We start from the raw sequence: 24,298 nt of genomic DNA, 5'->3' as shown, positions 1-24,298 counted from the left end.
AACAGCTATAGATCAACATCATCCATTAAAACACATTAACGTTTTTGTACTGTAGCAGAAGATGCTTGTTTCGACAGTCTAAGCGACACCTTATAGGATTTCAATGTATCATTTTAGAAATTATTGTTGTCTTATTGTAATTCTTTCACTTTTTTTTCAATATGTGAAAGATGCAGTGGAAAAACGGACCACTCCTTCAAAAATGTCGTTTATAATTTTTAAAGGCTTACTTTAAATGCCAGTCAATTTGCCAAATGAAAAGAGTTTCATTTTATCTACCAGTTAGAAAACGTAATGCGTTATGGGCCACATTGAAATGTGCTCAATGACATGGTTAGTACTCATGGGATTCTTTTAGACATCGAACTGTATTTAAAATTAGCCATGTTTGATTACATGTGGAGCAATTGAATTCATCTGCTACTAAGAGCCATACCGTAACGTGAGTTTTACCTCCTCCTGGTGCTCACCCCGTGAGCTCTAGTCGACGTTATCTCGTTATTGCAGTTGCTGCTAGCAACCTGAAAGCCTAATGGTGCGAAGTTGGTTTAGGTCCGACATGCAACTTCAAGCTCGCTGTGTCATTGCCTCTCGTCTGACATCCGGTCGCGTCACCCATAGCAGTGCAGCCTGAAGACTCCGTTGTTTCTTACGCAAGCCTTTCGCTGAGAGTATCTGGTCTCGCCAGTGTGGAACAGAGAACTGCTGAGATGAGATCAACCATGAATGAATGAGTTTATGTCGTGCCCATGCAAATAGAGCAATAACAGCGGACCAAAGTAGGCCTTCTCTTGGCCTTCGAAGGCATATAGCTACCGCTGTACACTGTATATACCTGACCAACACTTAGATTGCGCTTTATTGTGACGCCTAATTTGGGTTCGTTTGAAATTGCCTGTCCAAGGTACCGGCACACGGAGACTAAACAAGTCTATGCGATTTTGTTTGTCCTAAAGAAAGGCATAAAAAATAGAATGGTTTTGTCTGTCGTAGCAAAGGACATGTCAAAATTGTTAGACGTTTGAACGGGATTAACGGTACCTGCTTTGTCAGCTCATACATATAAATTTTCCTTTAAGCCGTCTGCATACATTTTGGTTGAATTCATCTGCAAAGGATGATCCTCGTGGTGTAAGCCCAAAAAGGTCTTTATGTAATAAATCCGATCACATGGTTGTCGCAGAACTTAACCTCGTATTATGGCACAACGACGATTTCGCGGATGAGAACTTCCCGATTTTTAGCCGAATTAACTATATGTGTATATAATAAAAGCGTTAGTTTTCTATTTAAAACCTAATAGCCTTTTTTTATTAAAAATATGGCAACAATTAACTGCTGGAAACTTATAACGACACTAGGCTCCATATCTTTGATTGGATTGATTTAACGACCAGCAGACGTTTGTATATAATCTCTACTCCCAGAGTTTTTTTACACTCTCTACAAAATTGATTACGAAGAGTTTTTTAAATATTCACAGGTTTAAAACTTCTAATGCCTTTTAAACGTCCAATAATTCCTGTACTTATTCAAATTTTCCGTCCCATTTTTTGAAGCTTTACTCCTTCTTCGTTTTCTTGTTTGATTTGTGATGTCAAAAAGCGTAATAATGTTCTTGTCGCTTTTTGATGATCAACTCGGCAAAAAAGAGCCCCTCTTTCCCCAGCGTTTTTTCTCTTAATGGCCCGAACACGAAAGTGGAACATTAGAGATGTTGTCCCGAGTAAGGAACTCCGCTGAACGTTTTCTAGTTTGTTTTTGGTGATGTCGCTTCGCTTGGCCATCTACTGGAAATCAGAGGTAAAGGCATCTCTCGAAACGGGCTAACACTGCGGATATGCAAGGTTCAACCGCACCGCACAAGAAAAGCGGGAATGGTTGGGCAATGTTCATGGTAAAAAGGGCCAAAACGATGAACTTTGAGCTTGAGTCAAAGCTTGCCTGGAAGCAATAGTTTTGTAATATTGCTAACTATGAGAGAAGTAAGTCCAGTTTTACATTGCAGCTACCAAGCTAAACTTCCATCGAAAAAGACCATTGTGCATTCGCATCCGCTCTTTCTACATGCGAGAAACAAAGAGTGCATACAACAGCAAACCAAAACACGCTAAGTATGAACTGAGTACCCACCGTAGCAGATATGGTTTAAGTGTGTACGCCGGCTGATTTCGATGATAGAGATGGATCAAGAGGTCTTTCAGTACCTGTCCAATTTATCAGACTTTCATACTTTAGATCACCTCTTTTCCTCTGTCGAGTAAACATCACGATCAGGTTGCACCTATTGCGTCAAATCTCTTTTGAACTTTTCTCAGACGCATCTGTTTCTGATGGCTCCACAGGATGGCATTTTAATTTAGAGGCGCTTAGAGAGACGGGCCTGACAAGTTTTTAGAAGAACAAAAATGCTCACGGGATAAAACTGGCGCGTTCTAAAAGGAAAGTAGGAGGGGAGCTAATAAGACGCATAAGACCATAGCAGACTAACTCAGGCAAGAACTATAAGGAGTCGAATCAACCGATAACAGTGAAAGTTTAAGTAATTGAGCGTTCACTTCAAACAGCCGAATAGAGATGTGTCGTTTTTTTTCCTGTAGGAGTTTCTTGAAAGGTAGTCTTGTTCCCGCCTTCCCGGAACGATAAGGAGAACTTACTCGGCAGGAGTGAAAAGACTCGAAGGTCAAATTCGGCACACCAGAACATATCGGTAGCTAGTGCGCCGGACTCGATGAAGCCAAAAGATTTCGCAGTGAGGTACTGCCGTGAAGCAAAACAGAAAACCGCTCCTGTTGCTTTTGCTTCATGGAAGGTCAATGTTGCTACTCTGCGGCAGCTACGTGTGCATTTGTTGCAGTATTATTGATACTAGCGACGCAGGAACAAGCACCATCCCTTTCAGACTCTAGGAGTGCTAAAGGCATAGCAAGCGCATTTTACAGAGTTTTAAGGTGGGCTTGAAAAAGGTCCAGGCACGTAAACACTTCGCTGTTGACACGCTCTGACAACAACGATAATGACACCGGCCCCACCACTGAGTCATGATGCGGATGAACAATGAGTTCGGAAGCTTTTAACAAAAAAAAAGCTACAAGTTCAAATTGTGTATTCGTTCTCTATATCTGTGCACGAGCAAATAACGGCAGCACAAAGCAAAAGGACTGGGTACCGGTAAACACAGCTGAAGGTTAAAGGATAATATTTTGGCTGATATTTCATATGTATATATTATACGTCTATACGAACATTTCCAAGACATTTAGATAGTGATCGGTTAATGTGCAAAAACAAGGAAAAAGACTAGATTAGTGGGAAAAAAATACAGGATCATCACTTTTCGACCTTTTACTTTGTTTGATGATATGGGCAGCGATAACTGCAGCGCACGCCGTCAACCAGCGTCTCTTTACCCATAGGATCCCACCCGTTTTTTTCATGCTACTGCGGCTTTCTGCATCTATATATTTCTCAATAATGCAAATGCACGCGTCCTCCTTTCTGCCGATGCCACGGAACGCATAGACGTGCTTTGCCCAACTGCAAGCAGCTTTTCACAGATACGAATAGCGCATAGTGCATTATTTTTTATCTAGAAAAAAAAATAAAGATGCTTAATATAAGTGGCTTTATTCGCTATATATATATATATATAAAAGAAGAGTACTACTTACTAAGATACTTTCCCAAAGTTATTCTGCAGTGAAGCTACCCTGCTGAATCAGAAATCGTTACTCGAAATCGATATCTACTTCTTAGAGGAAGACACAATGCGCACACATTTTATACCCGTATTTACGAAGCAGAACAATAAACTAACGTAGCTCAATAGCGTTTGAGCCCAAACAGCCTACATAGCCCATTAGCGCGTGTGCTGCACGCAGTCAGTCACTGCTAATGTGAGATGATCTAAGTAGTACAACTTTTTCTTTGTTTTTAGCAAAAATCCCCACACGCCAGTATCTCATGCTTTATCCTCCGTAGACTCGGCTCTAATCGCCCTTGGATACTACCTCTCAATGATCCACTAAATGAAAATAACTTCGATGCGTGAATTCGATGTAATGGCTAAAATGCCGCTGGTGTTACCCCTTGGAACCGCATTCTGTGATGCTATGTACAAAGTATCCGTACATATGCGGGCGCATTGTAAAGTTTCTGATATATTTACCTAATCTTATATTAATACAACGCTGTATAATAATAATCTCCCAATTTATGCAGTAGTAACGGGTGGCATAGTGAAGTCGGTGGCATCTGCACATTTTTTTAAAAAGCGTTTTTATTGAACAGAAAAAAATTCATAAACTTCGAATATTCTGGTGTTGCATATCATGCGACTTAAGCAATTTATCTAAAAAATCGAAAACATTCATGGCATATTTTTATCGTTTTATGGCATGAGTTTATTGGCAATTTCAAGAATATTTTTTCATTCTGGGAACTTATCTATCTAATAAGTTGCAAATCCACCGAAGGTACTTACTTCTCGACGGAACTAGTCCGGCCATCACATTTATGATGCTGTATCATTTTAAGTTATATTGCAAATAGATCAAACGAACAGAAATCGGATAGGGTTGTGTGTGGTTTTTCGTCTTTGTTGCGATAACTCCAGCGTGCTAGTGGGTTTCAACTGAGCACAGACGACACTCTTCGGTGTTTTATTGGTACGTACCTAATTTCAGTTTACATCACTGGATATTTTTACATTTAGCATCCATTCTCTACGGTAGTTCGTACGTACTGATGTAATATACATAGTGTTAATCTGAGGCGTTTATTGTCGATATGAGATACACAAATGATTCCGATCCTACCCTTTTTCGATGCTGCTTACATCTGCTCCGCGTGTCTATCACTGCTGCCTGTACTTAAAAGCCGACGGTGGAGGCTCAATGATGCAACAGACAGATTTACGAACCCCTACTATGGGCGAGCTAAAGCGACGGTACAATCGCCGCTATGCCGGTGGATCTACTGTGTGTGTGGAATTCAACTGATGAGCCTGTAACCAGGCCCAGTCCTTTTCGGTTGGAGCTGTGATGTCTCGCTGCCGATAGGCCCTAAGAAAAGGCGCACGATGATAAAGCGGGTGTGGCAGCCACAGACACAATGCAAATGCGTCCACTAACGGTCAACATTCGCTATAGTAACAGTGAAAGCAGCGCCGTTAGCGACGAGCTAGGGAATTTGTTGTGCCTGATAGTCTCATGTGGCTGCAGGCAAAAAAAAACTAAGGAAACTAATAGCACATTTCGCTTTGTTGAATGACTGGACGCGGGGCGCTGATTCTACTACGGGTGAAGGGATACATACAAAAGTTTCTAATGCAAAAAGCAATTGTGCGAACGGTACTCAACCCCGGAAGGCTATCCACAGTAAACAATGCGGTCAAGTCAAATAGACTTCATCTGCTAATAATTTTTTCAGCCATCCGTTCACAATTTTACGATGACGATACGAACTCTGGTAGCGTTACAAATCGAAAGGCACCGAAACGTTTCAATATATCTTCTTTAATAGATGAACAAGCTATTATCTATATTCTCGCTCAAGAACAATCTTTATTTTAATGCTTTATTTTACCCACAGCTATATAACTACTTAGATTTATGATCTATTACAGTAATGTCTGGAATTTCGTAGCAATTCGTTGCTTTAGAAGCACACTCACTTTAATACTTTAAAGCTTTGAACCTCACTAACCAATACTATTGCACAGAGGCTACCGGTGCCCTCAGTCACGACTGGGAGTTTCTCCCGTTTGCAGGAGGCCTTCAATTAACAACAGCTATACGTATCTACTTAAAGTACTTCTGTATGCCGGTGTCCTACGCTGTCTGTTAGGTAGATTCAACTATTTGCCATGTCTGTCGAGAATAAATGTACCGGTGCACGAAACGACGAATCGGTGGACGACGCCGAGCGTTGGCACGTGCTCGTCTGACGCGGATGTCTGACAACGTCACCGACCCTAAAGCACTCCGCTCGTCCTGGTGCTTTATTCGCACTGTCACAGAAATATACGTGTCACCCTATATCATCCCACTTCGTCCTGCCAGTCTGCCTGTGGCCTGTAGCCAACGACGAAAGCGGTATGCTGATATAGTCAGTCAGATCAGAATTGCTGGGACACGAGAGACGCCTTTCTTGATGTACTGCCTCATCAGATGATCGTCGCATCAGTGGTCACGTGGAAGCGCCTGTTGCAGCAGCAGCGGCGTAAAGGCAGATGTGCCGACCTTTCAGCGAGAAATGAAAAGCTACAGTGGCCTAAACAAGGGGCAGTTCGCGGCCTGGCAGGTGAAATTTCCCGGGGATGCTGTAACCAAGCAACAAAAGCTCTTCAAGCTACTGCATCAGCCCACATAACTTTTTTCGTATGTACTATGATAGAATGGCACGACTGTACTTTTTGTTCATAGTCTATGTACGCGTAGGACAAAGCCCGCTTCGTAGATAGCTATATAGGTCTAGCATACAATCCACGTATACAGCCTTCTGCTTAACGGAAAAGACTTATTGATTAAGTAGAAGTTTTATGCGTGTAAATTTCAGTAGACATTATTAAGTGTATATAAGTTCACTTACGAGTGCACACGTTTGCAGTACGTTGAGTATATTCGACGCTTTCCTTTACATTGCGCTTTTATTCTTGTTTACTCAGTAAATCAGACTTATAATAATAATAATGTTTGCCGCTCCTGCATCAACAGCGTATATGAAGTGCTATATTCTTGAAGGACGTGCTCATAGGGGCATTCTTAGTTTTCCTACCCAGAGTTGAAACAACACCAAATTGAAAAACTACCTTCCATCTTGATATTGTGAATTGATTACCTTCAAAAAATAAAAAACAAATATGCCACCCATGGTTTTCTCCGTTTCACCGTTATGCAAACGAATCAATCTGAAGAGGCATTAATTAGTATGAAGTGAGGGTTCCACGTGGCGTTGATAACTATGTGGGTGAGCAGTTGCGTGCGAATGTAAATTATCACTAGTCAACATGATTTCAGGACCCTTCAGCATGATCACCACCACGCGGTCGGATTTCCGGAACGTACTGCACATCCGGGACATAGTTGCCTGTTGAAGAAGAACTGTCCTTCTATAGCCACTTCGTAACCTATAACCTTCCCAAATCGTTCGGTTTGGGAAGCACGATCAATTCTGTTTTCACGTGTTGAATATATCATTGGATTCATTTAGTATAGTACTTCTCTTCGGGTTCGTTTAATAAAATAGATCCCAAATTGAGTACAATGGATACTTGCTTAAGCAAGCAACATTGTCACCTCGAACGACTCGTTACGACTCGAGGCTAAATCGTGTTCGTTGTTATAGAGCCAATAAGATACGACGCTGGATATCGACACGTTGATCTTCGAACTTGGATTGAATACGCAAAGTAGACGTGGCGCTGTGTGCGGTAGCAGCATATTAGCGCGGACCAAGTTTCGAAAGTTTTTTCGTTTCCTGGTAGCCCTGTATTAGGACTTGGTACAAAGCTACCATGAGTGTCTAGTAGAATTTTACTCAAATATCCACAGAAAACTTATCCTGAACTAACTTCTACGCCGTAATGGATTATACCATTTAGAGGTATCACCATTTATATTGAGTGCCTCTGACAAACCGCACTGCGCCTCGTTAGGAAAGAAGAGGCAAGCGCCAAACTTGGACAAGCGGCTAAATGTGACGATATGCAACAGTACGATCAGGTGAAAATCAATTAGAGTACGAAACCCCTTGCAATGCGGATCGTTCCGGGCCTAATGCTTGACAATGAATGGTTCGGCACTACATCGCAGTCACTATTAAGATGCATGGACCACACTTTCGTTTATGCGAGTCGTCAATACCTTTATCTACAACTAATTTACGCAAACAAATGAGGACTCTCTAGTTAGTCTCAGAAAAGATATGCAACACTTGATATATATACCGATGAAACCAATTCGTCTGACAACAGTAACGTTGCATCCAAACATTAGCGCACCGTTCAAAGATGGGAACAGTCAGAAAGCCGCGGATGAGTGCCTCTATGTCGACACAAGTGACATTTCATAGTACAGTGCTCTGAACTACGAACGAGAATTAAAGACAAGCTTTACGCAGATCAGAGTCAAGGTCCTACGGTGCTTCCATCGACACTGCCAATGTCGGGACTCTGAAAGGTGCCAGTTAATACCGTAACAGCGTAGCAGAATACGATTGTTGCATTGCGCGTAATTGGTTAAGCACAAAATTTTCGCAGGCACTGTGGATTTACTGATTTCGCTTGGTCAATGGTCATTATCGGCTACATGTCAGAACCCAAAGGAAGAGCTCCAGCCAGCTCGCTCATGTATGACTTCTGCTGGCATGGATGGATGGATGGATGCATGGGTTTCACTTGATGTGAAAGGGAATCGTATCCGCCGGCACGGATCGACCGGCAATATGGTTTCGAGGCGGTGTGCCGACAAGATTTTGAAACAATGCGTCGGTGTCATATCTTCATAGTTGAATAGACGTGGGAGCGATACTCCGATAAACTGCTCAGATCGGCTGACGAACGACGGCTCTCCAAACAAGCAGATACCAAAGGCGGGACCGGAAGAAGCAGGTTCTGATTAGAGGCCGAGCAGAAATTGTTGTTCGCCTTTGATCGTTTCAATGAGATCACTCAAAGGTGCTCCACGGGAGCGATCTTCTTCGTTATTTGGTAGTGCGCCACAATGTAACGATAAAGTGTTAGATTATGCAATAGATCTATTTGATCTTTGCAGGCTGTATGTTCCTCGTACATAGATGCATCAAACATTAGATTACGGAACAGGTTTATAATCATTCTAAATTTCGAGCTTAAAGTATACCGATAGAAGCATCAGGCAGGCAATAAAGTGCACAAAACCAGCAAGGACTCAAACAAAAAGCATTATATTACTATTACGTTTAAGTAGCACATAGACCACTTGCTTGACTTTTCCAAGGTAGTCCTGATACCGATAAATTTCTGCATAGGCAATTTAATTTGAAATAGCTCTCTCTAAACAGGTTCGTCTCAAAAGAAAGAAAGAATCTGGCATTTAGAACAAATGTATACTAGCCTAGATACACCGGCGTACAATAATTATATTCTACACTATAGATTGTCATCAGCTTCTTTCAACCGTATCTCTGCGTATCATCACATTGACGAGCATAAGATATTTCCCTGAACTGGTCATTGTGGAAAGCACAATGATAATAGCCTCAGTTTGTTGCGTAATTACTCGGTTCTTTTGCTTCCACTCTCCCGAACTCGCTTTAATCGTCGATGTTATTGACCCGGAGGCGTTAGCGTGCACGGTATTTTAAAATGTTCTTTTCTATGTCGTCCGTGTGTTGACGGCACATATTTCTTTTCCAATGGTGCTTCTTTGTCTTCTTGTAGAGGGCGTCAACGACTGCTGCTCGTGTTATCAAACAGAGATCTCGACCCAAATTAATTAGTTCACACCTTCGCTTTCAACGGCTCCGTCCTTTTCACTCTTGTTCTATTTTACCTTATAGTCATGCAGATGCCCATTCGCCTTAGCCAGCTTGTTCCGTCTGACTAGTACGCAGTAGAGGTGGCTTGTAGAGTCGACGGATTAGATGTTGAGGTCGGGGTGAGACGACGAGGCGTTGACGTCAACGAGAAGAAGACGGATCCTCTCTGCTTTCTATCCGTTACGTAATAAGGTCAGTTAGGCATCCAGCTCGCGAGCGGCAGTCTTGCTGCGCTAACCAACTTCCCATTTTGTTTGCCTGACGCTTTTGCGGTTGCGTTTGCGGGAACCGATGGGCAAAGGATACATATGCCGGTAGGTTGTTGCGCAGTATAGGTTCAAGCAGTAAGGGCCTTCAGTAGCTCAGTTCAGCGTTCAATTATTCTAGTTCGTTCGCATTCTTCGTGGATAGAAGCTAAGTGAAAGCGGATGTTTCATGCCTTGCACAAACGCCGCTTATGCACGTGATTTTGCCCAGGAGCAATGGCGCATCCACTTGTATCCATTGGACTGAGCAAAGCGCCCCCAAACACTCGCAGGTTTGCCTTCATTATAACGAGATCTTCTGTGGAGTCTGTTTCAAATGGGAAAATGCGTCCAACTAGATCCTTGAGAATCCACTCAAGTAATGCTAGAGAAGCATCGAAGTAGTATCGAGCAGGAACGGCGCTAGGAGTATTCAGCAGTTCCATCAGAACATTCCTATATTCGTTACCTTGTTATATCGGTTACCCTGTTTTTGCGTGCCCTGGTTCCACAGCTCGTTTTCAAGAAATTACTTTGCGCCGTAGACATTATCGGAGTATCGGGTACCATTTCGTATATTGACGTTGTTTCGTATAATGACGTAAATATTGACGTTGTTCCATCTATTTAATTCATTGTCGACTTCCCGAATTTCATATGGTATATATGTGAAAAGTAGGTGGCGATGGGGTCCCAACATAAGAACCTATATCACCTGCCCGAGAAAATATTAGGATGACTGTTACCTTAGCAGTGCTGCCATAGCTGCTACCACTCCACTGTGAGCTGTGCTTGCTGTATGTTGATTGCGACGCAATGTAAATCCTACTCCTGATGACGATCACACGAATTGCCATTGCGGCCGTGGACTGAGACAACGTCTTCAGAGTTGCTCGAATTCGAGACCGAAAAACTCATTAATGACCCCTTTATTGGGTTCTCCTCTTCCCCTGTCGGCCTCGCGACGATCCAATCAGAGACTGCTAATTCCTCTAATGGAAGAACTTGCCACTTGTAACATGTCACAAAGCACATCGAGTTACCGGCGTGCATGAACTTACTATCGGCTTCTGTATTAGTAAAGGCAAAGAAAGATATCTAATGACAATAGGAAAGCTAGCTAGCCTGCATATCTGTAAATTTAGGTAACCGACCCAAGCGGCTTCTTCTTATAGATTATTGCAACCGTCGACCTGGAGATTTCTAGCCTATTAAGCCGGGCACGAAAAGGACTATGTAACCGTCTTACTTTCATCATTTTTATCAACAGGACTACACAGGGGAAGGCTTAATGGATTTTCATCGCTGACAAAATTCCCTGATTCCATTAGAATTCAGAAAGTAGTGCTGTTAAAGTATACATTCTGAAGAAATAATGCTTTCTTATTTTATAAAGCACCAATAGTTTTAAAGCATTGCAACTCTTATAATATTTGCGGGGTTATTCCCAGGTTTTTCATGTGTACTAACAGCAACTCGGGTTATTCTAGGTTGGCTCATTCATCGGCTGCAACAGAACCGTTTGACGCTGCGATGTAATAGGCTTCGACGAAACCTCTGAGCGGTGATATTATACAGATTCTTGGTTGATTTTCTACAGTGCAAAAAAACGTAGAGTTTAAATTTTAAGATGACGCTTTTTTGAAACGGTACGACATACGGGGATCTCTGTTATTTGTTTTTGAGGCAGTGTTACTTTTTGGTCACTCGGACTTTTAGCAGGTGAACTGCAATAAAGGATGGAAAATTGAAATATGTAAATCAAATGAACCCATCGTTTGATGAGGAATTTGCTACGATGAGTCGTTAGTTTGAAATATTGATATTGAAAGATATTTTTGAATTAAAAAATGAGTCTCGTGAAAGAGGTAGAATAGTGTGCAGGGCTATAGCAAAAGTCAAACGATGCCAAAATTGACACTCAAAGCAAGTACAGACTCCTATCGACGTATCAAGACATAGATGTGTTTATATAGACGTCAAGGTTTAATGAGCACAGTAGCATCTACTATATATCGATCTATACGGAGAGTGCGTTTGTCGTCGTTTTTACGGAAATTAACGACATCTGAGCATAATGATATGTTCACTGATTAATTTCGGGCCAGTTTCCCGTTTTTTTTACTAATTCAATCGCGATAATTTATGAATTATGACAATAACTATATTATTGACACAACCTATTACATATATATATATATTAGATATATATATATATAATTGAGAAGTACATAGATTTTCTTTCCAAAATCAAGAGAAAATGAAAAAGTAACGTTTCGTTTCGCTACAACAGACGAGTCTGAGTTAATATGCGTACCGTATGGACAAATATATATCTAATAGATAACATCGTCGCTTCTTCTATAAAATATTCGACAACCTTGAGCGGAGTATTGCTATTGAAGGTCAAGGACAATATGCATAACCTAAATAGAATATATATATATATATATATATGTTAGTTAGGCAACAAATGCTTTACAGGATAGCAAGTTACATTGCAGTTACTTAAGATTTAGAAAGTGTCAACAGTAACTGCATTTTGTACAATCTTTTCGATCTGTTTGATCCAAATGCCTGACAATGGGTTTCTGTTTGATCCAATCAGGGAACAGAGTTAAGCCATCGGCCGTGAGAATCGACGCGATTTACGTATTTCTTTTTCTTACGTACGAGGTCAGGAACAGGGTCAGCACGTCTGTTTCCGAAACGTTTTCAACAAAGAGGCTCATCGATTCTATCAAGCGAAGACCACCTCGAAGCTAGCATGGGACACTAATCACGTTCAGGTTTGTATAGTTTAACAGCTCTCTAATTGATCCAGCTGACATGAGCGTCCCGAACGATGAACGTTTCATAAAATGCATGCAGCAAGCTGAAATCCGATTTCCATTGACTGTCCATAATAGCAGTGCAGAAGATATACAGATGGGTCTGATGTGGCAACGCCAATAATCGTATGGCAAAACTACGCCAGCAATAGGTTCGCGGGAGACCAGCTACAGTTTCGCCTCTCTGTCTCTTTACTGAATGTGCTGCGTTAAGGAAACCAGATTATTATTATTACTGTCATAAGACGGAAATGGGAAGTTGCGTTACGTTAACAGAAGGTGTTCTCTGATTCGGCTGTACTGCTGCACACGGTCCCGTGTTCCTTCTTTATTGCTTAATATAGTTTGATGTTAGCAGCGGCCGCTGGGTGGAGGTGCTGTTAGGTCAAAGGTGGTGGCCTGATCAGCTCAGGTCGACTCGTGGCTCACACGAGAGAGAAAGAGGGACAGAGCAAGACGGTCGAAACACAGGCTAGATCCCAAATGAACGAAGCCATCGCAGATGTGTGTGCCATAGTAATAATAATAATCGATAAAGTAGAAACCTTGATCAGTGAAAGGAATCAGTTTAGCGGCACGTCCGCCCTTCATGTCGGCCAGCCTTGGTCGTGGACGTCATCAAGAATCTTCTGACATGGATGATGATTGATGCCAAGCCCTTTAGCACGTTTCGAGTGCGCACCGCCGATCGACTCCACTTTAAGGCCGATGAAATGTTCATACAGAAATAAGGTTTTAGTGAATAATAGGCGTGGATAATTATGAAATCGAGTTTAGGTCTGTTTTATGATGCTTCGTTATTCGCTGATAGAAAGCGGGTACGTAACCATCACCGCCAACAGCCAGCGTTCCAGCGTTAACGCAAGCCTACAACGCTGTTATTTGGCAAAGAAACCCAAATAAAATACAACCGTGGTTTCCCACCTCCGCTTCCTCTAATCGCTTCCTGCGAGTTTTAGGATAATTTTTCGCCTGAGAGGTTTCATGAGTTTTGTTTATTACACGTTAGTGATATCTAATTCACAGGCATTAAGGTACGGCATATTAGTTTTGGTGCTCAAAGATGCGCGTGTTATAAAACATACCTATTCGCCATTGCGAAGTTGACGTATCGTCGAGCCTGTGATTCTGACGAGCCAGCTATGAAGAGCTAGTCGATGTTTGTTAGTGGACGCACGTTAGAAGGTTGTGAATTACGCGTACGATGCTACCCCAAAATCTGTGTGGTAGAGATACACTAAAACAAATACACTCGACGAAGTATGCTTTATGATATCGCATTAATTAAAAAGATGAGTTAGCTATGTTTAACTGCTAAGAGCGTACGTGGGTAAAATTAAGTATAAAACCCCCTCAGAGAATTACGATAATATAGTAACGCGTACCTCAGAGTGTAGACTATAAGATAGGCATAGCACATACAGCGCGCTCAAATGAGCTGGTAGACCACAGTTGTCACCGTATTTGTCATCGGGATGTTCAGTGCAGAGATAGTTGAAGAGGGTTCTCGTTTGTTAAGCTGTATAGTCGTCCGTTCTTAAGACATGGGTTTGTAACAGCAGCTAGACTCAAAAGGTAACCACTGCCTACGATACGTAGTCTGTCGTTATTTCCTCGATTTCAATCGATGAATATTTGAAACGTATTCTTTTGTCTACCATGATAGCTGATAGTTGAATCATATGGCTACCCCGAAAACTTTGAATTTTAACCGCATACACAAAAGACCTATGCTATAGTGTAGTCGTAGCGAATACATTGCGCGGTGCAATGGTTAAAACGAGTGGTGATGTTGATGGAACAAGGTAGGCCGATTTGACTAGCACCGCTATATTTACGCGCCTATGGCGCGTAATTGAGTAAATTGGTACGGTCAATAGAGTGACCACGCTTTCATCCTCACGCTGGTTTTCTGCACGTAGGTGTTAGGCAGGTTAAGAAAAAGGGGCGGATGTAGATTTGTATATGTTACATAGACAGGGTAGATCATCGACGGCAGACAGCTGCACAAGCACGGCGTAAGAAGCAGCACCGACAGCGTCTGCGCCCACGACCATATGGTAGGCGCAGGTTGGTGCCTGCGTAGCTGCATAAGCGAAACTGTGTGCTGGTATCACTAAGAAGCTGCGATTACCGCTGCTTTCAATCCTATCGGGCATTCAACGTGTCCTAACATGTCTACGGCTGACTCGTTTTGCAGTGGATTCATTGGCATTGTAAGATCTCGCAGATAGGTGAGGCGGAGTAGTCGAACAACGGAACTTACTTAACTAGCCACGAGGAGGGCAATGCAACATCTTTTGTCACCCGCCCATATTTATATGGTTAAAACAAGGTAAAAATATGCTTCAATGCAATGAATATTTGTTATTTGTCGGTTGTTTACTAAGACAAGTGCTACATTAAACTGTTCGTTTTTATAGTATTGTGATGACGTAGCTCTTCCGTACGGCACCGCTCAAAAGCAACGTGTGAGAAACTTGATGGAATCCTCAAACAACGATGGTCTACATATTCAGAAGAGCTACCTGTTAACAATGCCGTTAACAAATAAACCTCACCAAAACTACCTCATCGAAGTAATTCCTAGCGTCCTAGTTGTCCTAAAATCTAGAAAGTTCAAATACTTTTCCTACGTTTGCTAAAGACGGCTCAGGTAGCCACCGTTCAATATTAACGCGGCATCTTCGTCGAACCCATTTTTTACGCCTATTGAACAAGGATGAAATGTTATTATGGATCGCTGGTTCGTTTAACGACTGTTTGTCAAACGGGCACGCCCGGTATTGTGATAATATAATAGCATTATTCAGAAACCCATGGAACCGAGCTCACCTGAAGGTTATCATGGCAATTGCTAGTAAGTTACCCTTGCCAAAAAGTGAAGCAACGGAAAGACATGCAAATAACAAATACTTCGCTAGAGCTGATGATAGCGTATTGATCATCAATATTTATGTTGCACTTCGCGTAGGTCTTCTCTATATATAGGTCATATGTAGGACAATATACGTCAGCACATGCTATAAAACCTAGCAGCCTTTTTGTCCACGAGACGCATTTTTCTAGAAAGAAATTAAACTAGCCTATGAATAGGTTCTACACGAAATCGTATAATACTATCCTATTAGTGGCTATCTCTAATCAAGGGTCACAACAAAGGATTTCTTAGAGGCCGAAATCAAAGCGTAATCGTAGCTAAAAATAGTAATCCTATTGAACTTTACGTAAAACAGAGTCCTGGTTGAACGGCAAGTTGTTATTATTCTATCAATGATTCCATCGAAACTGTATTACAACGAATAGAGAACATCCGATTGTGACCTTTCCAACTGCATTTAAGTTACTTATAAAGGATACCCAAAGTGGATGTCAATGCTATCGCAGTACCATAAAAACCAACTGTATCTTGCTGGATCTAGCTTGGAAGTTACAACGATACCTAAACTAGCTCTCGCAGATTCTACGATTCAAATTTCTAACAATTCCTATTTTTCATCGCAGCAGCAGCAGCAGCAGCAGCTGCTGCTGCTTCTTTTGTCCAACGTAAATGGCCTCGTTAATATGCTGGCAACAAGCAAATGGTTAAAATGATTTTTTGTATTTTATATGATCTTGATTTCGACCTTAACCTGGCCTTAATAGCTAATCGTTGTCTCTTCCAGGTCGCGTGGTGGTTTACTAGTAAATTATGTGGAAGTGCTCCATCCAGAAGGTTGTGCACGTTGGAAGAACCTCTAACTTGAAATAAGTTTTGCACTATCCTAATACATGTCTACCTACGAACCTGTCGCTAGACGCTCGCATAGTTTGATATCTGATTTTAAGATTAAGATGATTAGTTCAAGTGCCGCGATACGAAAATTCGTTTTCGCAACGAACACGAACCGCTTGAGCGATACGGGAAACATAATTCATCAAACTAACTTTGAGTGTAATAAAGGAGTTAAATTATATTATAGTTCTATATACGTCCTGATGTGCATAGTGCAGGATTCACTCCAGTCTTATTGGCCACTCATCCAATCAGGCTCGCAAGGACAAATCTCTATCGCAACCTAAGGACGACGTACGAGGTCGTCTTTAGGCTGATGGATGAGCCTGATTCTGTGACGGCCGCATAATAAATAGCTGTTCTATTAAAAAGAGCATCAGACACATTCTCTTTCTGTGAAATGAACCACTCGTTTATTTCAATATCGTTGAATAATAACAGTAATTATTGTTATTCTATTAATAGTACCTTCATAGAAAACAACAAGGTTTGATTAGGCCCTTAGTTATCTATCATTTTTTCCTTGTCTTGTCATTACGATGTAGCAGTGGTGGTAGTAATAATATTAATTATAATAATTAATGCCAATCTGTGGTATTGATAACAGTGACCGTATCGTTTCATTTTGCCGGCATCTTTGTTGTATATTACTTTCTCAGTCACTTTCTTGTTCGTCATAATATTGCTGACGATAACAATAATAACAGTAATAATGTTTGTCCTAGTGATCATAATTAGAAAAGCCTTTTTTTTTACCTGTTTCTTCTTTTAATTATCGTCGCTATTTTCAGTCTGGCCTAATTCTGTTACTGTCGATGTTACCCGTGAAAACTGCTGAGGTTACCGTACCAATTATTAACACTACTAGTCGAGCTAATGGTCATCTCCGCTTGCAACTACCATTTGATTTCGTACTGCGATATATAATATTGTTAGTATCATAATCAGTAACGGTAATATATGACTAATCCGTAAACCAGCTGATAAATCCATCTAGAATACGACCAGCAGACCGAGATTCTCCAGCTGGCTTTCTAGCACACGACCGAGCTACCGAGTACGACCTCGCTTTCGTTCGCTTGATATCGTTCTATCTTTATTTCCTAATATAATATAATTAGAATTCCCTTTTAGGAGCACTCGTGTATTCAGTCGTTAACCTTATAATCGGCTGCAGCTCCATATACTTGCTACGACCTTCTTTTTCCACTATGTTAGTATTAAAATTGTAGCTGATTCGTTAGACTTTGCCGCTATCGACGTACTTCGTGCTTGTTGTCTTTTCGTCTTAAACGCATTTCCTTCTCATGCCATCTCTATCGGCGCAGTGAAAATCGATATTTCCGTATAGCTTATTCTACATGCCTAAAATTTTCCATCATTTTCAGCTGTCCTATGTGTTCGCTCGTCACCATATTGATACAGCAACTGTCCCTTCAGGAAGCACAACGTTGTCATGACGCACCGTGTGTGCAAACGAAACACCCATCCGAGGCGTCGTGTACTCTACACAGCTGTACTCGTGTACAGCTAGTCATATATGATCATAGACCTGCACAATACGTTGAGTAGTTGTTGTTGTTGTCTATTACGTTAGAGTATGTCTTAACAATTAGACGTCGGAAAGAAAGGAGTCAACGCGGACGGGCCTGTATAAGTTTGGGTGATTTGTCTGTGTGTGCGTCTAATCAGCTGGTTACGGGCCCGCCCTGTAAACAACGTCAACATTGATTGATTAGACATATAGTAACTGCCGCCGCCGCCGCCGTTGTCGTCATCACGGTACATTGGTAAACATCGACGATAGGCATCGACAGGTAAGGATCGTGCCACCACGCCGTTTCCTGTGGTACCATCATAGCCGGTATATTCTGTTGTTTTTATCCATTATCAAAAGTGCTTTTTCCTTCTACTTTGGTGACAGGCAGATTAGTGTCGCTGCTATAGTATTTTATTTGCACGTATTACGTCTCACGCAAATGTCTCACAGCGTTCAGCTCGCGCTGTTGGTAAGTGCGTTATTACTAAGTACCGTAGCAATTCTTAAGCCAAATCGTACAGAATTAATCTTAATTACATTGTAATGTTTCTTCCATCCGTGTTGAAGTTCACCTCTTCATTCAAGTTATTGAATTCGCTTTGTGCCGTTCTTGTGAAGCCGCCCGATGGGCGTACGCATGACGGAAGCGAAAACGTTCTGCTATTTTTTTTTTTTATAATTCCAATTAGATATATTTTATTTGACATCAGAGTCACGGTAAGGGACCAACGGCTGCACTTCGTCCCTTCGACCGCAGCAATGCTAACCATCTAAAGACAGGCAGAATCGCTTTACATCATCCGCAGGCCTATACGTTACTTTCGCTCCGTCTATATATATATAATATATATATGGCCTCTGTATGTATCTTCGTATCGAGCAAGACGTTGTCTGAATTGGCTCGATCATACCGGTGCTTGCTGTCAATAGACTTGATGACGTACCTGATTCTCAGACTGTCGATTTGTGTCAAGTGCGTACGGAGGACATTGCTTTAACTATTCTTCCGAGGTCGGTACTTCGTATGCAATTCGCCGTAGTCCACATGTGTTATTTCTATTTGTAGTTACCATTCGTATTTGGGCATCGTAATCGGCACTACTCAGCTTTAAAGTTGTTTGGTTCGGGTATTGATGTGTGTATTTCTGCGATGTTTCATTCAACCTGTCTACTACAGTCGCTTTCATTCTCCTTCTGACTTTACAGAGGATTCTAGAGATTGATTATTTTCGTGCTTTAGTCGTTTCTCTTGAAAATTGTCACCACCGATCAATGATCCTAACCTTAAGCTAGTCTTCCGGGCCGTACGAGATCCAAGCAAATGTCACCATCGTTCCCATGAAGCTGCCCGCTCAGATTTTATTGTGTGTCCGTGATCCTTTTGATTCGACTCGTTTCTCCCGAGCAGCATACGTCGAATGTAGCTCAGTCTACGCGATGCGTTTTGTCTAGTTCTAGCAGCTTACCATATTATTGGTTAATAGAGTATACTATATTTATATAATACGAAGCACTAGCAGGATACTCGATGCTATGAAGAGCCTTACATCCTCCCCCGCCCCGCCGCTGCCACCTTCAAATTTTTGAAGGTCGTGTACAAAGTCGTCGGAGAATTCGATGATGTTCACTTACGAAAGCCTGTATCTACATATGTATGTGTCTCTCTCGCAGAATCGCGCAGATACCTGCTCGTCGCTAAGGACAACACAGAGCAGCAATAAAACATAGCCTGAATTGATTCGGAGAAAAGTCCATTCTAGTTATAGCTTTTTTTCTTTTTTTGTAAATGTGTACCACTCCCGCTATCGCCTTCACCGACTCACTTGTTGTTAGTTCGTTAGCCGCCGCCGCTGCTAACTAGACGCAGCAAATATATTTGTGTGCACGTTTTTCAAAAAATATGTAATTAAATAAGTGAAGCAGTCCAACAATTGGCAATGGTACTAATTGATTTTAGGAGACAGCGTATTGTACGCTACATAACTGTTTTAATACGAGAAAATTCACTAATGATTCGATCCGTAGAATACTATAGGGCCACCGTACAGCAGTATTGTTTCAAGGATAATTTGTGTGGCATCAGTTTATATCCCCGACCCTTTCCGGTAACTAATAATTAAAGGCTACGCAATGAAATGCATTTAGGGGTAATAATAGATCAAATCCTGCTGCTTGTTATTTACCTACTGTAGTAAAATAGCAAAAAACTTTGAGACAATTACATGCAAGCTTAACTATTTGGATTAATAGCGTAAATATCTAACGTTTCTGATAAGGTTATTTCGACTTGGTTGTTCATCAGAAACTTTCAAAAATCCTTTGTCAATAGGGGCTAATTTCGTATCGGTGTGAGCGCTTCCGTTAGCTGCTACTGCCTAACCTAGATACTCGAAGTATTCATTTGAAGGTCTCTTATAGGAAATTAAAACTAATATATATATATATATACTATTGCTAAACTGCTAGCTAAACTAGTTCGGCTAAAAAGCACGCTGAAAAATCACCCGCCGCATCGTATCGAGATATATAGCGCGATGCTTATTATTACATTAAAAGCAATTAGAAAATGCTACATCAGTATGTTTCATAACGACATCTACAGGCACTACGTAGAAAAATTAATCTTATATTACATATATCCTGCACAACCATCGTACAGCTCTCAGGATATTTAACAATAATTGTTATTATTGGAAAAAAAAAAAAAAAAAGTGTCTAACATGTAGCTAAGGTTTAAACGTGGCGCGTAACGTAAAACTTTGGTGTCACAACATGAGCGTCTGATGTTCGCGCCGTCAAGAGAGCCTAAAACACTTTTTGATGTACTTAACAGCGTATTTGCCACATCGTAACAATAAATAACGCTCTGCACATTTCGGATGTATATACTGAACGGTTACTCGTTGTTAGCAACAATGTAGCAAACAATCATTTTTAATTTCGTCTGCTAATACTGATAGAAGGTTGTCGGTCCGTTTTAATCCGCCATAGAACAAACTACATAAAAATATCTAGCTAATACCTAGCTTTACTAGGTACTGCGTTACATTGGGACTGAGTGGTTGTCGCCATTCGATTTTGTGCGGTACCACTATATACAATGTTCGCTTGTTATTGACCATGAACGCCGAGACCCATGGCCTTCTTTATTTGTTGCTTGCACTCAGTCTCAAGCAAGCATACTACGCGTTTGTATGTATGTCTGCACTGTTCTGTTACTTAAACCAATTTAAAGCGAATTAGGACCTGCTTGGATTCCGTGAACCTTTTTGTTCCATTGGACCTGTCCACTTCCCACAATCCTTCCTGCTGCACCGTCATCATGCAACTTTTACACAATCATGTTATTTTCGTAATTCAATCACGTCGCTTTAATCGTTCCACTGTTCGGTTACCCTGATTGAGATAATTTACAATCGGGCCCTAATTAAGTAGCTCTTTTACATACTTGCGTTAATTATATCGTGATCCCGCGCTGTTAAGCCGACGTTGCGCTGCGTGTTATACCTTGACGTTATTGTCCAGCATCAAATCAGCATTTTCGAAATTTTTGGTCAACGTTAGGACGTTCGAGAAATTTGGGTAACATGTAAACACATTCATATTTTTTAAAAATGGAGCCAATACTATCTCTAACGCTAGTACAAAAAATGTATAAGAACCCCCTATTTTTTTTAAAAAAGATCTAACATTGTGTCTATCGTCTAGAGCTAAAAAATGAGTAGCTTTTAATTTCGATCTCTCAAAATCTCCACTGGTCTTGAGAAAAACTGCCTAAAAATGCTATTTCTTCTCAGTTCTTACTAGTGCCTCTTAGGAGATCTTTTTAACACAAGACTATTTCTCGCACACATGCCATTTTCACCGCTCGGTCTTCCTTACCGGTTAAGTCTACCCGCAAAAAATCACAGACGTCGTTAGAATCGTCTGATAGTCGTTAAATGTACACATGTGAGTTGGGGCTGATATAATTGCCGCAGATAAGTATAGTTCAGATCATGTTAAATTCATCATGATAAAAAAAAAGTTAGGAGTTAAAACTTGTAGGGAAAATTATCAAATAGAAAACTTAAAAGATCTGGCTTTTTGGAGGTGCGTAATTGCGCCTGTCAGTTGAAAAGGTGAAAACATGTTTGCGTAGAAGAGATTAGGCTCTGTTTTTTTGATCTCGATTCGTTGATTAAGACAACTAATAATAAGTCAATTGATGAATATTTGTTTTTCAGTTCTAAAATACAATTGCTCAAAAGCTTCTAAACGTATCAGATATTTACGGCCGATAAACACTGGCCTAGATGAACGGACTCATCAGTAGAAGTTTAAATGTCTTCTCTCTTCGAATAATAAACCCAAAATCTGTTGGTTCATATCATCAAAATGGTCAAGCAAACATGTCCCTTAACATATGCGTACTATCTTCATCTGTTGTGCCTCGGCATCGTAATCGGTAGCTCGGGCCCTATTCTGCAGACTCTGGAAATATCTAGTATTTATAGAAAATGTATATCACTTCTTTTTCGTTGACGTGAAGTCGTAGTATAACTAATAGTAGCTATTTTAATCCCTTACAGTTAAAATTACTCTGTCCATATACATCTGATCGTAGTTGAAAGTTTCCATGTTATATTTTCAATTTCAAAAAAATTCAATATGATTAGGAAAGTTATGTGTTTCCTTACTACGTTCAAACCCAAACTAGGTAAGGGGAAACTTGTTTTTTCATTGGTTTTTTTTTTCAATTTTTTTGAATAGATTTTCTTTTTTAGAATTTTTCTAATAGACTTTTTACACGATCAAATACTCGTCAAAATGATATCTACCAAGCCTCTTGTAACCCTTGCATTTGACGAAAACGAGGAATATCGAGTTGTATGATTTTCTCGAGCTCTGTCTGAAACATGTTCTATGCGTCAATGTTATATATACATAAAGTTATGCTAAATAGTGAATATCGCATTAGGATATATAGGATAGATATTTTATCGCACACAAATATTATAGTAAACAGGGCCTATCAACGTTTGTTTTATTGTGACTGAAGAACGAGGAGAGGAAAGTAAAACATGATTCCATGTAATTTTTTCATTACTTCCTAATGCCACCACCATCATTGACCAGCAGTGAGCTGGGTGTTAGTAGTAGCAGTACCAGGAGCAGGAGTGTAAGTGAAAGTGGTTATTTTTGAACCTAATAAAATATCATCCTTATTTTTGTACAAGAATAATATAGGATATTATTCTTAGCGTCGTGGTTAAATCATCTTTTTTTAAATATCATCATAGATATAATAATTATTATATTGATATATGCACGTCAGTATCTGTAAGTAACAACGACAACCGTAATCGGTAAGATCATTGAATAGGAAATTCCATGTCATGCACACTACCTATATACCTGTTATATAGTTTTCATGCGATGATGTAATAAGCTAATGTTCCAGCTCATTAGCGTCTTTTGTGTATTTATGTATACTGAAAATGTGCTTGCATGTGGTAATAATGTCCACAGTACACATGAATAGTAAATTCTATCCGTTTGCTCTGATCCTAGGTATCAGGTATGCGGACGGTTAGGTCTACCCAGGAAATAGACATGATCATGGCAGCGGAACCCATGACACTTCTCCCACCCTATTGTAGTTGCTGCTTAGGGGCGAAGTGGACCTGTTCGACAGACTTATAAACGACTGCCTGAGATTACTTAGGCTCACTGAAGAAGCCTATTAAATTCTGTAGAGAATTAATGAGATACGCTTTTGTTATAGGGCTAAGTTGTCTCGAGCATTGATGACAGACAACTATATATATCAGTCTGCGGTGGGTACACAATTCTCATGATGACAATTAGGTGAGTCGTCATAGTTGATTACCCGCTGCTATACATTATATATCACACTTCGCTTAATCGAGGCTGCCAAATCCGTTTTCGCTATTGCGCGCTTAACAAATCCGGGCAGCAGAACGGTTCAATTTTGACTATGTCGGCCGACCCCTCTCAAGCACCGTTTTTCCAACTCGTTTTTCCTCGTACGAACCGAAGTATCGAATCGAAACTCCGACAAATTGATTTCTGTATCCGACTGCTAATGAACACCCCTTCCGTGCGTCACGTAGCTTAACGAAAGCACACTTTATCAAACGTATTAGCTACGTTAGTGAATGTAATCAGATCGAATACATGATCTTCTAACGACTCGATGATACAGAAATGACGCGGGACCGTCTCAGTCTTTTTGATGCACGCAAATACTTAAAAGTGATCCTCTGTCTCTAGGTCTGTTCATCTGGGTCCCTCGGCCCTCCGACTCCGCGCTGCTGTCCTTGCAGTCATTTGCTTAAACGTATTGATAAAAGGCTAACTAATAGATAGGTTAGATATATATATA

The 24,298-nt window shown here is 40.8% G+C and overlaps 2 long non-coding RNA genes across 5 annotated transcripts in view; both read left to right on the top strand.

The window, feature by feature from the left end:
• Nucleotides 1-11,945: 11,945 nt before the first annotated feature.
• LOC147758586 (uncharacterized) lies at nt 11,946-17,041 on the top strand. Its single transcript, XR_015319097.1, has 3 exons — nt 11,946-12,169; nt 12,373-12,553; nt 16,261-17,041. It is a non-coding gene; the product is annotated as an uncharacterized LOC147758586 (long non-coding RNA).
• Nucleotides 17,042-17,562: 521 nt separating this feature from the next.
• LOC111255389 (uncharacterized) overlaps nt 17,563-24,298 on the top strand; it is a 13,456-nt gene continuing 6,720 nt past the window's right edge. For 3 of the 4 annotated variants that reach the window (XR_015319090.1, XR_015319088.1, XR_002675463.2), the window contains exon 1: nt 17,563-18,379. This is a non-coding gene — a long non-coding RNA (uncharacterized LOC111255389). Of the gene's footprint in view, nt 18,380-23,463; nt 23,761-24,298 lie in introns of all 4 variants that reach the window. The other variant, XR_015319089.1, reaches the window with a different exon arrangement.

Source organism: Varroa destructor, unplaced genomic scaffold (assembly GCF_002443255.2).
Source record: "Varroa destructor unplaced genomic scaffold, Vdes_3.0 BEIS01000001.1, whole genome shotgun sequence".
NCBI lineage: Eukaryota > Metazoa > Arthropoda > Arachnida > Mesostigmata > Varroidae > Varroa > Varroa destructor.
Note: the sequence above shows the minus strand (reverse complement) of the source record. Positions and strands in the feature narration are given on the sequence as shown.